We start from the raw sequence: 18,520 nt of genomic DNA, 5'->3' as shown, positions 1-18,520 counted from the left end.
ACAACCCGCAAGGTGCTGCAGTCCTAGGTATGGTAACCCACTCTTTTCCGAGCTATAGCACGATTTGTGAAGCATTGCGATGAGTGCCAACTGACTTGCGGCACAATATTCACAAGCTAAATACATCATTGTCACCACCGATTATCTAACAAAATGAGAAGAAGCATGAGCTACAAGAAAAAATGACATGAGGACCACTGCCAAGTTCTTATGGGAGCAAGTGATCTTATGATTCGGCTATCCCATTGAACTTGTTAGTGACCAAGGCACACACTTCATCAACAAAGTGATAGCTCATCTCCTATCCACCTTCCTAATCATCCATAGAAAGTCTTTGCCTTATTACCCTCACGCAAACGGCCAAAATGAATCCACAAATAAAATATTGGTGAACGTCTTGACCAAGGTAGTCTATGCTTTGCGCAGTGATTGGGATAACAAGCTGATGATGGCCTTGTGGGCCTACTGCACAACTTATAAAATAACAGTGGGTCAAACTCCCTTTAGGTTGACCTATGGAATTAAAGCAATTCTACCCTTAGAAATCTTCATTTCCTAACTTTCGGATAGCCCTTCAAGAGAGATGGGACAGGAAGGAGTCATTTTTACGGAATGCCTAGTGGAGCTTGAATGCTTATCAGAAACTCGGCTTCTAGCCACCCATGCACTAATATGCGAGAAGGCTCGACGCAAAAGCTGGTTTGACAAGAACATCAAGCAGCAAGAATTTGAACAGGATGACTTAGTACTGTTATACTTAGTCAAGGGACATAAACAAAAAATGAAGTTTAGGGGGTTCAGGCCATCAGTCAAATTGGCAACGTGGAACTCGAAACCCTGGAAGGTGAGGGCATATGATTTTTTAATGGCATTCGCATAAAGAAGTACTATCCTCCCACACACCCACTGCATGAGTCCCCATGCAATGCTAGAGTCCCCTGTCAATGTACGAGTAGCCACCATCACTGACATGGACGATGAGAATGAGGATGCTGTAGAACTAGCCTACTAAGCATAACAGTCATTGCCAAGCACACATGCACCCTCAAGGCATTAATTGATGAGGGAGCTAACTTTAATGTCTTAACTCATGATCATTAGACCCAAATTGGCAAACCGCAGTTACAATCCACTAACACTAAACTGAGGACCGATCATACACACTCTTGGGAAAGTGCAAGGCTGCAATTTCTATCGAGTCTGAAAGTATGCCGATGATCTTCTATGTGCTGCCCAACACTAAATATGTAGGCACAGAGTTGCTGTTAGGACGAACCTTTAAGAAGAAAGTTCATTGTAATGTCAACTACGAGTTGTAGTGTATCCATCTAGCCATGGGCAACGTCTGCATAGTTACAGCTTTCAACAAGGGATGTGTGGCCCCTTCCAAGTCTGCAAAGCCATTGATGGCTTTTTCTCTGTGCCTTTCTCCTTGATTTAGGACTTTTCTGCACTTCTTATGTTTCCAAATTCTTCTTGGCGTACCTTCGTCTTATGTTTTACTTTGGCCTTGGCCTTGTCTCCTGCTTTAGATTTTTTGGCTTTTCCACCTGGTTCGTTTGAGGGTTAACATTTGGACACAAATTAAGAATCTTTATAATAAGGGGAGTTCTACATCTTAAACATATTGGTTGAAACAATTGATGGACCTTTGCATGAGGGAAGGGACTTCTATGTCTACACACTTGAATGAGTTTCACTCCATCATTAGCCATTTAGCTTCACAATAGATTGAGTTCAAGGATGCTTTGCACCCTTTATTTTTGCTTCATACTCTACCTAAGTCGTGGGACACTTTTTATATAGCTCTCTGTGTGCTAAGGATGGCCTAAAATTGTAGGATTTTGAGAGTGCCATCTTGACAGAAGAGGTGAACATAAAGAATGTGGATGCTTCTTATACATCACATGCATTGACTGTTAGAGGTCGGTAGGATGGAAATGGCCATGGTGGAAACTCTATCATGTCTCAGTCTAGGACAGGTGGATAGTCTCGTAGTAAGTCCCGTGTTGTAAGTGTGGTTTTACTTGTTATTATTGTGGAAAAGTAGGTCATATCCAGCCACAATGCCATAAAATGCAAGACGACAAGTGCAAGGAAAAGGGAAAGGGTAAAGTGTTAGACAAGAATGATGATTGTAGCATTGTGCCTAGTAAGTCTAGTATTGAAATTGAGAATATTAATGTGGTGCAGCTTGATATATCTGATGACCTTATCTAGGTAGCTTCTTCTTTGGATACTTCATAGTTGACTGATGCTTTGTCAGGATATACTTAGTGTTGGTTGATAGATTTAGGGGCTTCCTTTCATGTGACCCCTCATAGAGAGTGGTTTCACTCCTATTACAGTATGATTAGATCTGTTCGTTTAGCTAATGACCTAGCATTGGAGATAGTTGGTATTGGTGATGTCCAACTGCATTTTGGTTTAGGCAGCCTGTTCACTCTTCATGATGTACATCATGTACCGGCTCTCACAAAGAGACTTATCTCTTCTGGCACCTTGGATGATGCAGGTTATGTTATCACTTTTGGTGATTCCTCATGGAATATTACCCATGGGAATCTTGTTATTGCACATGGTACTAAGTCTAGTACCCTCTATCCTTTGATTGTATCTAGGTCAATCGACTATATTTTGGTTGTGGCTATAGTTTCACATGTATCTCTTTGGCATCGTTACCTTGGGCACATGTCTTTGAAAGGAATGAAATTGCTTACCAATTTGTAATATCTTCCTTCCCTAGACTATAAGTGTTTTGAGCCTTGTGATCATTGTTAGAGGCAAGCAGACATGTAGTACGCATAAGAAGTCTGGTATTAAAAGTGCATGGGTGAGCCTTTAACTCTTATTCATTCGGATGTATGTGGTCCCATGCCATGTCAATTGCTAGATGGTGAGAAATAATTTGTCGCATTCATTGATGATTACTCACATAAGGTTCGGGTGGCTTACCCATGAAGCAAAATCATATGTATTATCTACCTTTCAACATCACTTGCTCTTGTTGAGAACCAATCTGGGTATAAGCTGAAATGCCTAAGTTCAAATAATAGAAGTTAGTAGGTCTCAAAAGCTTTTGAGTAGTTTTTAGGGTTAAAGGGGTATAAAGCGTTAGTTGAATACCCCTTACACCCCTCCCTAGAATGTTATTTCCAAATGCATGAATATGATGATTCATGAGAGAGTCTGTAGTATACTTAACCAAGCAGGCTTACCCCAGCACTTTTGGACTAACGCCGTTACTACTGCCATACACTTGATCAATTGGTCCCCTTGCAAAACCTATTGATTGTCAGGTTGCAAAGGAGGTCTGGACTAGGAAACCTCCATCATATGCTCAATTGTGCATCTTTGGTTGTGAGGCATTCTGTCATGTTCCCAAAGACAAGGCAAGGCCTTGGCTATGCCAAGAAAAGTTACAATTGGGATAAGGATAAATTGACTATCTGACAAAATCATCACAAGGTAACAGTCTTCTTAACCAATGTTGCCCCACCCACCCCCTACTACTGACCAACTGAAACAGTTAACATGGTTGAGGGACTCAGTGATGATGAGGAAGAGGATTTCTTGAAGAGTACTATCGAGGACCTGTAGCCCTAGTGTCTCATTGATGTCCTTCAAATTAGAGAACAATATATGCAACCCTAGAGCTTGCAACCTCAAGCCCCAAAAGAGTAAAAACAAGACAATAGCCTCAGGACAGTTCTAGAACTCAGAGCTCAAATTGCACAAAAGGAAACACTAATACACTGACTGGATTGTTGATGCTAACAACAATGAAATCCTAAGTCAAGAGTGTAATTTTAAGTGTAGTTGCATAAAGTAACAAGAGTTAAAGAAGATGAGCTGGCCATAGTTTGTGGCCATAGTTTGGTCAAAAGTACTAGTATATTTTAGGCATGATTTATCTCAAGTACTTAACTCCCTACGATAGTACAGACTTCCAAAGTTAATAACTTCAAATCCAACTGTTAACTTTTGCTTATGTAAAAAGAGAAAATGTTTCAAGATCATTCTCCATATTTTGACTATCGGGATTAAGTAGATTCTTACTCCATGCTAAGTTATAGAAACTCCAACCTTAGCTACCTACTTTTCCTACATTTTAGGGACTCTTGATCTACATGTTGACCATTAGGATATTTGAGATCTTACTCCAGCTAATACTAAATATGCATTTATTGATTTGCACTTTTCAAGCAAAACAATAGTCTGTCACATTCTTGTTATATATGTTAAGCTAGTCTCGATGCATTGTATGAGGGATTTGATGTGAGGGGAAGAGAGTGAGGAAGTCTGAGCACACCTAATTCATATTTATTCACAATGTACATCTAATATTCAATCAATATATTATCTATTTGAGTGTCTCCAAGCACTATTTTCTTTCACTATAATCTACTTGATTGTGAGTTCATTCCAATCAATTGCTTGTGTTATCTCCTTATCATATACTTTGAAGTGAGTCAATTAAAGTATTTGACATCTCATTCTGAGACTTTTATGATGGTATTAAAGTTTAGCTATCTTTAATCTTCCGCTTAGATTCAACACTCTCTCTGTTTCACTCAAAACCAAACAAGAGGCTAGAGGCATTCTTCTTAGCTCTTGCCTAGAGATTCCCCACATCCCTTCAAAAAATTCCAATCCTTTAGATCTCTCATTATCTTAATTGGCTCCAAGAAGCATATGCTTGCTCAATGATGCAAGCAAGCTTGAGAAAAACAACTGTAATGCATGGAAGTGCAAGTTGCAAACTTTTTTAATTATTAAGAACATGTGGAAGCATGCTACAAGTATGTGATAGCATGGCTGGCTAGATTAAGGATGCAAGTGCAAAAGAGACATGAGGCATCTTAATGAAGATTTTGGAGGGAAAGAGCACCATTAGAGTAATGAATTTGAAGCCTAAGTTGAATAGAACCACTAAAATTAAAATAAAAGTATGCATGATTACTAGCTGAAGATTAAAGACATTGAGGATAAAGTAACTTAACAAATTTGAAGTGTAAGTTGAATAAAATAACTAAAAATTCAAATGAATTTATGCACAATTACTTATTGAAAGATTAAAGGCATTGAAGATGAACTAATTGCATTGGGTGATGTCAAAGAGGAAGAGATCTCATAGGTTATTTCTCAGATGTTATTCTCAAAGGTGTGAAGAAAGAGTATAAGCACATTTCACTTTCATTTCTATGAGGGAAAAATTTCCTTCACTTGAAGATGTCAAATCCCTTCTTATTCAAGAAGAAGAAAGGTTCACGAAAGACACACTCTTATTATTCAAGAAGAAAGGTTCAAGAAAGACACACCCACCCCCAACAAATAAGAATTAGTCACAATGTTAAGAGGAGCGAGAGTAGCCACAAAGAGGAAGACATGGAAGAGAAAGAGGAACCCAATCCAACAACAATCCAAGATTTTACAATCGAGAAGAATATTTAGCAAATCAACTCACATCAACCACCCACTATCTACAAAGAGGAAGAGGCAACTATATGCAAGCAAGAGGAAGAGGATATTCACCAAGAAGACAAGATAAATGCAAGAGTCCATTGGAAAAGAGATTGTACGAGAAGAAGATGCCTGCTGAATAAGAAGAAAGAAGACCCCTACTTGTAGATGGACCTCCCAATAAAAGAGTTTCAAATACTAACTACATGGCAGAGATTCAAATACTAATTACATGGCATCAACTTCAAATTAGCCCAAGTCTTCATATCCACTTGCATGAACCACTAAACTTAGCAACTTTAAGATGAATGATACATGGACTCTAGAGCCTCCAACCACATGGATCATCACTTAGAATAGTTTAATTTAATTCAACCCCTCAATACTACACAAATAGTCACACGTGAGATGATTCACAACATGCCATTAAAGGAAAATGCACTATTCCCATTCACGTGTCCTCATGCATGGTAAAAGACTTGTCTAGTCTTCTTCAAGTTTTTGGCATTACTAAGAATCTACTTTCAATTAATTAAATTGTTAAGCAAGGACATGAAATTCTATTCAATCCAAATGGATGTTTTATACAAGAGTTCAAAGAGATTGGAAAACTAGTTGCATAAGGAGAAAAGAATCTACTAAGAAACCATTTTCAATTAAATTGTTAAGCAAGGACATGAAGTTAGATTCAATCCAAATGGATGTTTTATACAAGAGTTCAAAGAGATTAGAAAACTAGTTGCATAAGGAAAAAAGATTGGAAGATTGTTCAAAATAAAGAAATTCACACATCTTCGAGAAAACTACTCTAGAAAGACTTTCTCTAGCTCAATGACATTATGGCATAGAAGATTGGGACACAAGAACACCAAAGGCATCGTACATTTAAAGAAAGAGAAGCTACTTAAAGGGTTTCCCATACTCCAATTCAATGAAGACAATTATACATATTTTTCATGCTACATTGGGAAGCAACAAAGGACCAAATTCAAGAAGAGTGCTTTTAGAACAAAGCAAAGAATTGAAATCATTAATATGGACATATGGGTGCCAAACCCAAGTACCATCTTTAGGAGGCTGTAAGTACTTCATTAGTTTTAAGCTAAAATCTAAAGCATTTTCTAAGTTTTAAGAGTTCAAAACAATGGTAGAGAAGGAATTAATGTATACACTAATGTTTTTAGACCAAATGGAGGGGGGAGTTCATCTCAAATGAATTTGAAAAATTTTGTTGGAAAAATGACATGGCCATAGTTTATCTAGGTACACAAAGAGTCCCTTCTTTGTTCCTTTGATAGTTAACTTGCTAAATCTTGGGAACATTTAACTTGCCATATTAGCTACCTGTTTACTAGTTATTAGCTACATGTCTACTAGTTAACATATGTGTTTTATCAAATTCCATCAACACCTCAATTCCAAATTCCACCCATCCCACCATTTCCTTCTTCCATTATACCTTCATTCACATCTTCATTAGTAGCACCACACACCACACCAAGGGCACCATTGAACATAGGCATACCTTATTCCTTTATGCCTTCTATTTTTACAAAAGCAATGGTGGGAGCTCATCCCCAAACCAAGCACCTCCGAGGTGCTATTTTTGCATGGGTTACCTATCAAAGCATACCCACCCTCCAGTGTTGACTAGTTGGTACCATAGTTTGCACTCATGTCAATATCTAGTCAACCTTTTAGCTATGTTCTCGTGTCTCAGCCTACAGTTGGGCAAGGGTTTTGATTTCTAGTGCCTCCTCCTATAGCGCCTTATAGTATCCCAATGAAGGGAGTGAACCTTGAGTGAAAGCACACGAGTGGAAGCAAGAGCTATGGTGGAAGGAGCAAGAGAAAGAGAGAGTGAGAGACACAATATGTGGGAACTCTAATAGTCACAATGTGTGACAGCTTTCCTTTTATTCAAATGTCACTGAAAGAATTAAGAATGAAATGATAGTGATGGGCGCCCACCACCTGAAGTGTATATGTGTGCAAGCACTATTAGTGTAGTAATACACGGATAGCTAAGCACATGTAGCTTCATCCCAACAACTTCCCATTTAAATGTGAACGTGCCTCTAGTGAGGAGAAAACAAGAAAAAAATGTAACAAAGTACAAATGTACAGAAGTACAACAGGATGAGGAAAGATGTCATCTCATCCAATGCCCATCAACTTCCTAAGGAAGGCAAAACACTCTACTAAGAGACTTTTCGTGAGCAGATCTCTAGGATTTTGATTAGTTGAGATTTTGACAAGATCAATAGATTTTTCCTCAATGAGCTCTTTGATAAAGTGGTAATGCACCCCAATGTGTTTCGTGTTTGGATGGAAGACTAGATTCTAGGCTAACTAGATAAGAATCTAAATGCAATGTAGGGACCACAACAATAATAATAAGAAGGTCTACCACTAGATGGTCTAACTAGAGAGCCTCCTTGCAAGCCTCAATGGCTACAATATACACGGCTTCGATAATAGAGAGAGCCATTCTTTTCTACACCCTAAATATCCAAGAAACAAAACCTCTAGTGAGGTGAAGATATAGACTTCCTATTGTTTGCATGTCTTGCATAATCAGAGTTAGTGTACCCCATGATTCTTGCATCCTGGCCACTTAACATATGCACATGGCTGCTATGACCTTCAGGTACCTCATGATACCCTTCACGAAATCCCAATGTCATCTCCTAGGTGTAGCCATATAGTATGCCACAATTCCCACTACAAATGATATGTTAAGACGAGTGGCTATCGTGGCATCCATCAAATTGTCCATTGTAGATGCATAAGGGATCTTGGCCATCTTAGCCTTATGCTCATCAATCGGCTTGATTAACCTTTACATGAGAAGATAGAGGACAACTAATAGGCTTACCTTCCTTCATATGAAACCATTCAAGGACTATTTGGATATACTTGTTTTGTGATGAGAGATAAAGGAGCCCCTTAGAGCAATCGCACATGATGCGTATCCCAAGAATATGTGAGGCATGTCCCATGTCCTTCATCTCAAAGCTCTTCTTGAGCTGAGTTTTCAAGGCATTTAGCTCATGATGAGCTCTCCTCTATCAATAAGCATATCATCCATATAGAGTATCAAAATCATAAGGCTGCCATGACAAGCCTTTTGCAAGTATAAACACAGATCCATAGCATTATGGCTATATCCCTATGAATGCATAAGCATCAAACTTTTCATACCATTCCCTAGGTTCCTGCTTAAGGCCATAAAGGCTCTTTCTCAACTTGCACGCTAGGCATTCCTTTCCTTTTTCTTCAAAGCCCTTAATCTATCTTTACATCCATCTGATAAAGATATCTAGCTAAGCAGCCAATGCTAGTACCAAGTTGTTACACCCTTGGAAAACCAAGATGGAAAAGCCAAAAAATTGAAAATGGAAGATAGTCCCAAGGCTAGAGAAAAACAGAGGAGAAAGGCACACTTGAAAAAAATCTGAAGACATGAAGTGCAAAAAAAGGTCTTGAATGTAAAAGGAAGCACACAATAATAAGCGCACCATGATATATTAGCAAGAAAAGTGCCAAGCACATTGCAATTCATTTTGTGAAAGAATGTCAGGCTCTCTCCCATGCAAATTGTAAAGAATGAGAGGCATAGATTGAGGTCTATGTTAATAGAAAGGATAAAAAAAGAGGGTAAAGAAATGAACAAAGACCATACCAAAAAGGGGATGGCCACCCAAGGAAGGGATAAGGGCATATATAAAATTTAAGAAATGAATAAAGAAGATGATTCTTGTGTGTGGCCCAACTTTCTCTCTTCTTGCTTCTTGCTCTTGCTTCCTTCTTGTGTATGAGAGAGGGGGATAGGGAGTGTGAGTGAGGGAGAGAGTGTGTGTGAGGGAGAGAGGGATTGTGGAGAAGCTCTTCTTCTCCTCTCTTCATCATCTTCTTCTTCTCTTTCCCCTTCTTGTGTACATGGCTATGGAGGTTGCAGCTTTGAGCTTGGAGATGGGGCTTGCTTGAGGGTGCATATTGAATCGTGGAGCCATTAGTAGATTTGTGGGAGGAGGTACTCAATAGGATTTGAAGGTAAGCTCACTACATTGGTGTGTGGAAGAGTATGCTCAGCTATGTGAGAGGTAGCCATAGCTCTTAGCTTGAAATTCTTGGAGCAATAAGCAATCTGTGGGTCTTAATGGTTTACTCACGAAAGTGACAATATTTTGGTTTTGTTGCTAGGACCTATGGATTCAAGCTTGAGTGCCTACACCCTCCAAATCAAGTGATGGAGTAAGAGCTCATCTCCAAAATGGCACTTGGTTTTAGGTAGGAAGTAAGGGAGTCAGAGGTTATTCGATCTCTTTTGTGGACTAGTTTAGGTTTAGGAAGTTTTATGTGCATTGGTTAGAGTAGGAGATGTGCATTTTGACCAGATTTGAGACATTAAGGTTTGGGAAATAAGGAAGAATAAGAAAAAGATAACTCTCTAGATAACCATGAAATAGGGGAACAGGGGAAGAAAGGAAATATATTTTTTATGTCTAGGAAGGAAAACAGAGTGTGAGGGGAGAAAGAGAGAACACAAAAGTGAAAAAGGGGATGAGAGAGCTCATTTGTACTTAGTGAGATTGAGAGAGAGCTATTGAGAGAGAGACAGGGAGTGACAAGTTTACAGGTAGTAGCAACACCTACTATCCTTGCCATTGACGCATTGAACCCTTCTAGGTATGCTATGAATCCTTGTTGTGTTGATTTGTTGCATTAATCTAGAGCCTTGTGTGCATTAGATAGTCAGTATCAAGTCATTAAAGTGGATATTTGTGCCATTTGGTGTGTTTTCAAGCACCGATCAGATGGCAAGACGGCAAGCCTCAAACAGTCTTGACCTGGCTCAGATGCCCAAGCCACTTAAGTTAACCCACTTGAACGTCCGACTTGAACAAGAGTCTAACCACTTGATCTCAAATGGCCAGACTTGTGCCTCAAATGGCCACTCGAATGCTCAGACGGGCACCCCTCCTTTGAGTTCGAGTATGATCACTCAGATGGCCAGATACCTTGAGGAGTCCACTCGGACATCCGAATCTATGCCTCAAATGGCCGAATTTGGGACTCAAACAAGTTGTCCAGAACCCTTTTTTTGACTTTTTTTGCCATTTTGCGACCTATTAGGGCCTACTACCGCAACTGACTAACAACCTGGTTGAAATTTGGACCTAGTAGTAGATGAAACCATAGAACTGTTTACATAAAAAACCCTAACCTAGTAATCCAGGGATGATTGAAAGAACTAACCATTAGACGCTACCAGGGATAGAGACCTAACTTAACCCACTTGGTTGAATGACCCATCAGATGGATGTGCTCAAGGAAGCACATGGTGGGATTACTAGAGGGCATTTTAGTGGAGGCACTACAATATGCAAGGTGCTCCAGTTGCAATTGTGGTAGCCAACACTACTTCACAATGCAGCTAAGTTTGTGAAGCATTGTGATGAGTGTCAACAGACCAAAGTCCCTACTCGTAAGGTCAAAATGGAGTTGACCCCAGTGATCGCGTACTGACCATTCGAGAAGTGGGGAATCGACTTCATTGGTCCAATCAGCCCTGCAGCACAATACTCCCAACCCAAGTACATCATTGTTGCCAAACAAACTACCTCAGCAAGTGGGCAGAAGCTCAAGCAACTTGCAAAAATGATGCTAGAACCATGGCCAAGTTCCTTTGGGAGAAAGTAACCTCATGGTTTGTTTGCCCCATAGAGTTGGTTAGTGACTAAGGCACACACTTCATCAATGAAGTGATTGTCACTTGTTATCCACATTAATAATCCATAGAAAGTCCTTACCATATTATTCTCAAGCCAATGGTCAAGCCAAATCCATGAACAAGATCTTGGTGAGTGTTCTAACAAAAGTAGTCTTTGCTTCACGCAATGATTGGGACAAAAAGCTTATGGCAGCTTTATGGGCATATAGGATGGCCTACAAAACAACCACAAACTCCATTCAAATTGACCTACAAAATCAAAGCTATTCTACCAATAGAATTCTTTGTTCCAAGCTTGAGAATAGTAGCCCAAGAGATATGGGAGAGCCAGGAAGCATGGATAAATCAGTTAGTAGAGCTAGAACACTTGTCTAAGACTCGCCTCGTTGCAACCCATACCCTAATTTGTGAAAGGACACGAAATAAGAGTTGACTTGACAAACACATCAAAAAATGAGACTTTGGGCAAGGAACCTAGTCTTGTTGTACTCTGTCAAGGGACACAAGCAGAAAATGAAATTCAAGGGATTGGGACCTTTCAAGGTTCACAATATCAGTAGAACGAGGAATGTGGAACTTGAAACCCTAGAAAGAGAGGACATAGGTTTTTCAAATGGAAGTCGCATAAAAAAGTATTACCTCCATCACATCCACTTCATGAACCTTCGATGATAGATCCACAGACAAACATGAGGTTTGCAACCATTATTGAACTAGAGGAGGAGGATGAGGAAGCACTAACACCAGCCTACCTGTGAATAACTGTAACTACCCAAAAGGCATGCACCCTTGATGTGCTAATTGATAAGGGAGCCGACTCAAATATCTTAATGTATAAACAGTGGACTACCATGGGTCAACCCCAATTGCAACCAACTAATGTGAAACTTAACTTGTTTTGGGGGGAAGTCCTATCCACTTTTGGGATGCAAACTAACGGTTTCTATCAAGATTGAGAGCCTACCCATCATCTTTTACGTGCTGCCTAACAAGCAAAGTGTTGGTAAGGAATCATTGTTGGGGCACGTGTTCAAAAAACAAGCTCATTATAATGTTGGCTACAACTCATAGTGCATCCATCTTTCCATTGATAATGTTAGAATAGTAATGGCTTTCACCAATGGCCCTACAGTTGTCCAAAATCTTGTAGTTCCATTGGTAGCCAAACCTAGTGTCAACCCGAAGGAGGGGGTAGTACATCATGATGTACTCCCATGGTAACTTCATTGCTGCATCTAGAAACCACACCCAAAGCTATGGCCCAAACACTCAAGTGAGTCCCTAAGCATAGACCATAGTCTCACAAACATCAATCATTGGGAATGCATAGTTTCTGTGCCTCAAACTATAGGCCTAAATGACGGAGTTGGTGCTCCTATAGTTCACACATGACTTAGTAGCACTGGGTTCCAAAAGTCCTGCTGCGAGCCCAAGGATGTTACAAAGATAACACCTTGATATGGCTGCCTAAACTCTCAAGTTCCATGTATGATCCTCAATCTCATGCCCCAAAAACCAAGGACCAAAATCATCAATCAAAATAGGGGAGTAGAACAACCAAAAGGAAGGGTGCTCAATCCTTGGGTGCTCAAATGGTCTATTGACCCAAAGCTCAACCAAGAATCTAGGAGCAACTTCCCATGAATAAGCTCCTACCTAATGACTCTAAGGTGATCACCACTATTGCAAAACATGATGACATAGTGTCAATCAAACTCCAAACCTCTCAAACCAAGCTTGCCACACCCACTAAAAATCCTCAAGTGGAAGTACCATGCATCAACTTGTCATATTCAACTAAACCCAAACCACCACAACAGGCCCTAGGCCATCGTAGCCACAAGGATCCATTCTTGAAGTGGCTTCCAACATGGCCATGGGCACAAGGGATGACTTAGTAATGTGCATCCGACAACTGGACTCCGCTTTCATGTTGTTTGCTAGAAGTTAAAAATATTTAGACTTAGGCCTACTTGCTGAACCCATAGCTAATCAGGTACGTTCCTTGCCATGTTCCTAGGAAGAATATGAATTCATTTTTACTAAGGCCTCCACTATTTCATATGAAATGATTGGCAATGAAATCTCATGAGAAAAGGCCTTAAGCCAACGCTTGAAGTAGTAAGGCATACCACGGATGCACTAAATGCTCATACACCTTGATTCCCACAATCTTAGGAAGCATGCTCATTCTTTCAAAGGGAGAGGAGATAAAAGTGGAAAATGGATTAAAACTCAAAATATCAATTGAATTTTAAAGGAAAGAATGAATGTGTAAAAATGTGTGGATTGATTGTTGTGAGAAATCTCATTTTGAGGGTTATATCATTCATTATCAGACACGAATCTTTCTGGTCACTTTGTGGGTTATTGTGTGGCGATAGGAATCTAAATGGCAAGTCAACATGATAAAGCCAACAGGCTCCCCTTCTCGAAGGAGGAGCATAGAAGATATAGATTAGCCATGGAGATACAAGCATTCAACCAATTAAAATACCACAACATCCACAATCTGGAAGGAATGGTAACATCTAAAGAGGCAATTGGACAATGATAGAACCATGTAATTTTTCCAAGTATCTACAGAAGGTGGGGTAGGACATTGACCACAACAAATGTATAGAATTCCTAGGAACTTTTGATGCCCAAAGGAATAGTGGCACAACAACCATCAGGAAAGGAGAGACCTCTAGAAGGGTGGAAGTTTCCCTTAATCCAAAAATTGTGGAGAAGGCCCTAGGATTAGTAGATAAGTTGGAGAAGAGGCCAAAAAGGGACGTCTATGGGATGTTGGGGATGGACAAAAAGAAGGTCTACACAAACGATGGGATCAACCTCGGCTGACATTCTTGACCCCACTATCGAATAACTATAAGGTCCATACCCTCTTCTCAAGTCAAAGATGTAGTGCTCTTATAAACAAAATAGGAGCACTATTACTAGAGAGCCTTGCAACAGAAAATGCCTTGGATGAGGTGAATTGGAATGCCTATGTTTGAAAGACAATATGGGCATTGACAAAGGTACTAGCGACATCACCAAAGGCAGCAAGAGGGGAGTCGTTGATACCACAATGGAGTCAAAGAGGAAAAAACCTATGTCTAAGGCTTCAACCATAGGATTTAGAGGAGTACTAATGGCCATAATCCAAGAGGCCCTATGAGAGGCGGAAAGAGAAGTAGTAGAGAAAACCCCGAAGCCGTCACCTATCCAAGAGGAACATTGTTCCCCCACCCTAGCAAGCCTATCTAGGACTAGCAAGAAAAAACCCATACTCACGTCCCCATCCTGTTAGGATAAAAGCTCACATCACTTAAGGGGTTGATGATGAAGATTATGTCGGCTGTTTGAAAGAGCTACTAATGAAAAGGAGGCTGAACTAACCCACTCAATAGTAAGAGACTTCTAGTGAGAGGACAGTTAGTGCGAGAAGTGAGGCTCAGAGCTATAGAGCTAGGGTAGGAGAAGGAAGATAACTCTTAAAATCCTTATAAGAAGAACTCACTCCACCTTTGAAGAAAATAGAGAACTATAGAGTGAAGGAGGACTCAAAAAGGCTTGAAGAAGAGCACAGGAAGAAACAAGAAGAGGAGGAAGGGTGATTGAGGCAATAGGAGGAGGAGGAGATAGCCCTGGCCATTTGGAGATCAGTGGAGCAGCCCTCCCAATCTCAAGAATTGGCAATGATGAACCTAGTACGAGATGACTTGCCAAGAATGAGCATACTAGCAGAAGAGGCATGACCAAGACCAGTGGTGGAAGGCAATGGTAAATTCCCCCCTACATGCAATCCCACCAGTCGTGGCTACTTCAACAACCACATCAACCTAAGGAACTACTAGGTAGTCAATGAAAGCAACATCATGGCTTGTGTGCAATACTTTAGTAAGCAAAGTGCAAGAAATTGTACATGCCCCTAACAAAGGAGACCCCCTTGCAAGAACAAAGAGGCCAGCAATAGCAATAGCCCCCAATGACACAGAATTACACTAAGGGCCGAACGTACCCTGTTTGGAAGTGTCAACTACCTCGATACCTTCATCCATACGCAACACTGAAGGTCATGACAAATTGATAAAAGAGCTTCAAAGCCAACTCGACAAAATGATAGAGGAGAAAAAGGCCACACTTTTAGAGCTAGAAGAGGAGAAGATCTCCTTTGCAAACTGCACGATGGAAAAAACAAGGATGATGAATTGTCAAGAATCACGTGGTGGGGGGACTTGCTTGAGCTGTTGTGCCAAACACACACTGTATACACAAGAAGAAGCTCACTCAAGAACGCAAGAGGAGAGTTGGAGGCCAAAACGTTTTCTTGTTGGTTTCTTCTTCTTCTTCCACACACTATACAATGTACACAAAGTATAGATAAGATACAATATAAAGGAAAGTGGCCTTCTAAGTCAAAGAGTGCATAACCGACTACTGTGCAAGTTATGTGCATTCTTTGACATGTAATTTCTTTTGTTTTGGTACTCTACGAGTCTCTTGCAATCAAGAACAATGATCTTTTGAACACTCAACTTCTTCTTCAACATCTTACGATTTCTTTGTAAACAAAGTTACAGGTATGTTGTCTTGTTTTTTTGCTGCTTCATAGTTAAATTTTATCTCGTTTGGACAAAATGTATGCAAGCTATATGCATACTGAGTTTTCCTTTGTTTTTTTACTCCAAGAGTCTTCAAGGGTGGAGAACAATGTTTTTTTAAAAACTCAACTTCTTCAACATGTTTAGGCTTCTTCATCCACCTCTTTCTCTAGAGCTTCCCCTGCCTCTAAAGTTTCCTCTGCCTCCAAAAACATACATTTCACCAAACTGTTGATTGAACCTATTTTGTTGGTTATTGCCAGCACATCCCATACCACGGCCTCTCAAGGAGGATCTACCACATCCCCTTCCTGAACTCAAGTAAAATGCTTGGACCTGTTCACCATTTCTTTCAAACGAATCACCCTGCATATTGATCTCTTCAATAATCATGAGAGAGATCAGCTCATCAAAATCTGGAAATGGCTTCCGTACATATACTGAAGTAACAAATGATTTCCATGCCTTCTCATTATTAAGGCCACTCAGAGTGGATGAAACCAAATCATCATCATCTGGCATTGCATCAATCGCTACTAAAGCATTTGCAATGCTCCTCACCTTCAACACATACTCATTGATAGAGATTTTTCCTTTCTTCAAGGCATTCAACTCTTGCTTGAGTTGAATCTTTCGTGCCTTTGTATTTACTGAAAACATGCTCTCAAAAATTGTCCAAGCTACATGTGAAGTTTCTGTATTCCTGATATGTCCCAGTATAGTATTATCAATGACTGCAGATAGCCAGTACATCACCTTTTTTTCTTTCGCATTCCACTCTTTTCATGCTTTTAACACATCTGCAGTCGAAGGGATACCTAGCTCTAGCTCCTTTTCTTCACCTAAAACAAACTCATAAAGGCCCTTTCCAATGAGGAAGTTCGTCACACAAAACTTCCATGAAGGGTAGTTGTTCTTGTCGAGCTTCTTAATAATGGGATTTTCTCTGTTCTCTACCATGATCACAAACAAGGATACAACACAGCAAGCTAGTCTTCTACAATCTTTCACAACACGTGCACAATAATACACCAAGCAACCTTTTTCACTAATTGCTCAATAGTACATGTAATCTGTAACCTGTTTGTAGATAAATCTTATGTTTGCTTCCTGCAAACACCTCAAAATTTACAAATTCGCAATATGTAACCTGTGCACCCACTTTCGATCAATACAGCCGAAATCACAGTGTACCCTGAAACTGTTGTCCACAACCTTGCGGCTCTAAAACGGGGCCTGAAATGGCCTCAGACGCCCAAAATAACTGCGAGCAGCCCTAAAGGGCTAATTTGCAGAATATACAATGATCTGCTTGCATACCAAATCTCACAGCAATCTAAGATTTTTGCTTGACCCTGCTTCCGGTGCCTCCACATGCACTATCCAAGAGAGAGAGTGGAGGAATGGGAGTGCTTCTTACCCGTTGCTTGCTTGCTCGAACCTTGCTTCTTCTCCTTCACTTTAGCCTTCAAAATCAGCCTCTCTCAGTGATATGACTCTGATACCATATCAAGAATCGCATGGTGGGGGGACTTGCTTGAGCTACTGCACCAAACACACACTGTATACACAAGAGGAAGCTCACTCAAGAACGCAAGAAGAGAGATGGAGGCCAAAACGTTTTCTTGTTGGTTTCTTCTTCTTCTTCCACACACTATACAATGTACACAAAGTATAAATAAGATACAACATAAAGGAAAGTGGCCTTTTAAGTCAAACAGTGCATAATCGACTATACTAATCGACTGGCGTTATATTTTTGCCAGCTGTAGGTAGGTGTAACAAACTAAATATAATAAGTGATAAGTCAATGGCCATGTGAATATCATGATGACCACCAACATGCTAAGTGTAGACGTGCAGACTCATCTAGCCAGGCGGTCCATCATCAATGTCCGCACATGTTGAGCTTGCCATCTCAACATGACTGTCATCAATAGGGAAATGATTGCATTGAAAGAGTCCTTAAAGGCAAGACATAGAGAGGAAAGCTTGAAAGATTTGTACAATGAGGAAAGAGACAACCACATAGCCCTAGAAGAAATGTGCGCCTACAACTCCATGGAAAAGAGACACCTCAAACTTGAAAAGGAGGAGTTGAAGAGGCAAAGAGAGGAGGCAAGGAAAGAGCTGCAAGAGCTAAAGACTTAAAGAGATGAGGAGACCATGAAGAATCTAGTTGAGTTGCACAACCAACTTCAAGTAGCTCTCCACGAACAACCTATATTAAGGAAACAAGTAGAATGCAAAAGTAAGAGCAACAATAAATGCATACATTGTGGCGGGAATAGGAGGATGTGATCACCAACTAGCCCAATACCAAAATCAATGGCTAGAGTAGATGAAAGAGAAAGTAGAGGAATGGGTAGCCAAGAATGAAGATAGAGTCAAAGACTTGGCTTACCTGATTGGCCCATTCTAAGAGTGAATGCCTCTTGGTGAAGAGCAAAGTCACGGTTATCGAGATAGGAATGGTGGAGCAACAACGAGCATTTTTTATCATAGTGTTGAATGTCATGCTGTCAAGAGAAGAATAAACATTGGAGAAAGTAAAAAGAAAATTAGAATTGACAAGGAGGGCACTACAACATGGACTCCATGCCAAGACATCCAAGCTAGCACCGGCTTAGGAGTAGAGGAGCAATGAGCCCACCTAATCTGAGTTGGTTTAACCTCACAGGAATTGACCTTGCTAGGGTTTGAGGAGCCAGAGTAGGAAGTGCAGCCACCT

Source organism: Lygodium microphyllum, chromosome 2, assembly GCF_053477565.2.
Source record: "Lygodium microphyllum isolate KBCC chromosome 2, Lygodium_microphyllum_v1.1.10, whole genome shotgun sequence".
Lineage (NCBI taxonomy): Eukaryota > Viridiplantae > Streptophyta > Polypodiopsida > Schizaeales > Lygodiaceae > Lygodium > Lygodium microphyllum.
This window is presented reverse-complemented; position numbering follows the sequence as displayed.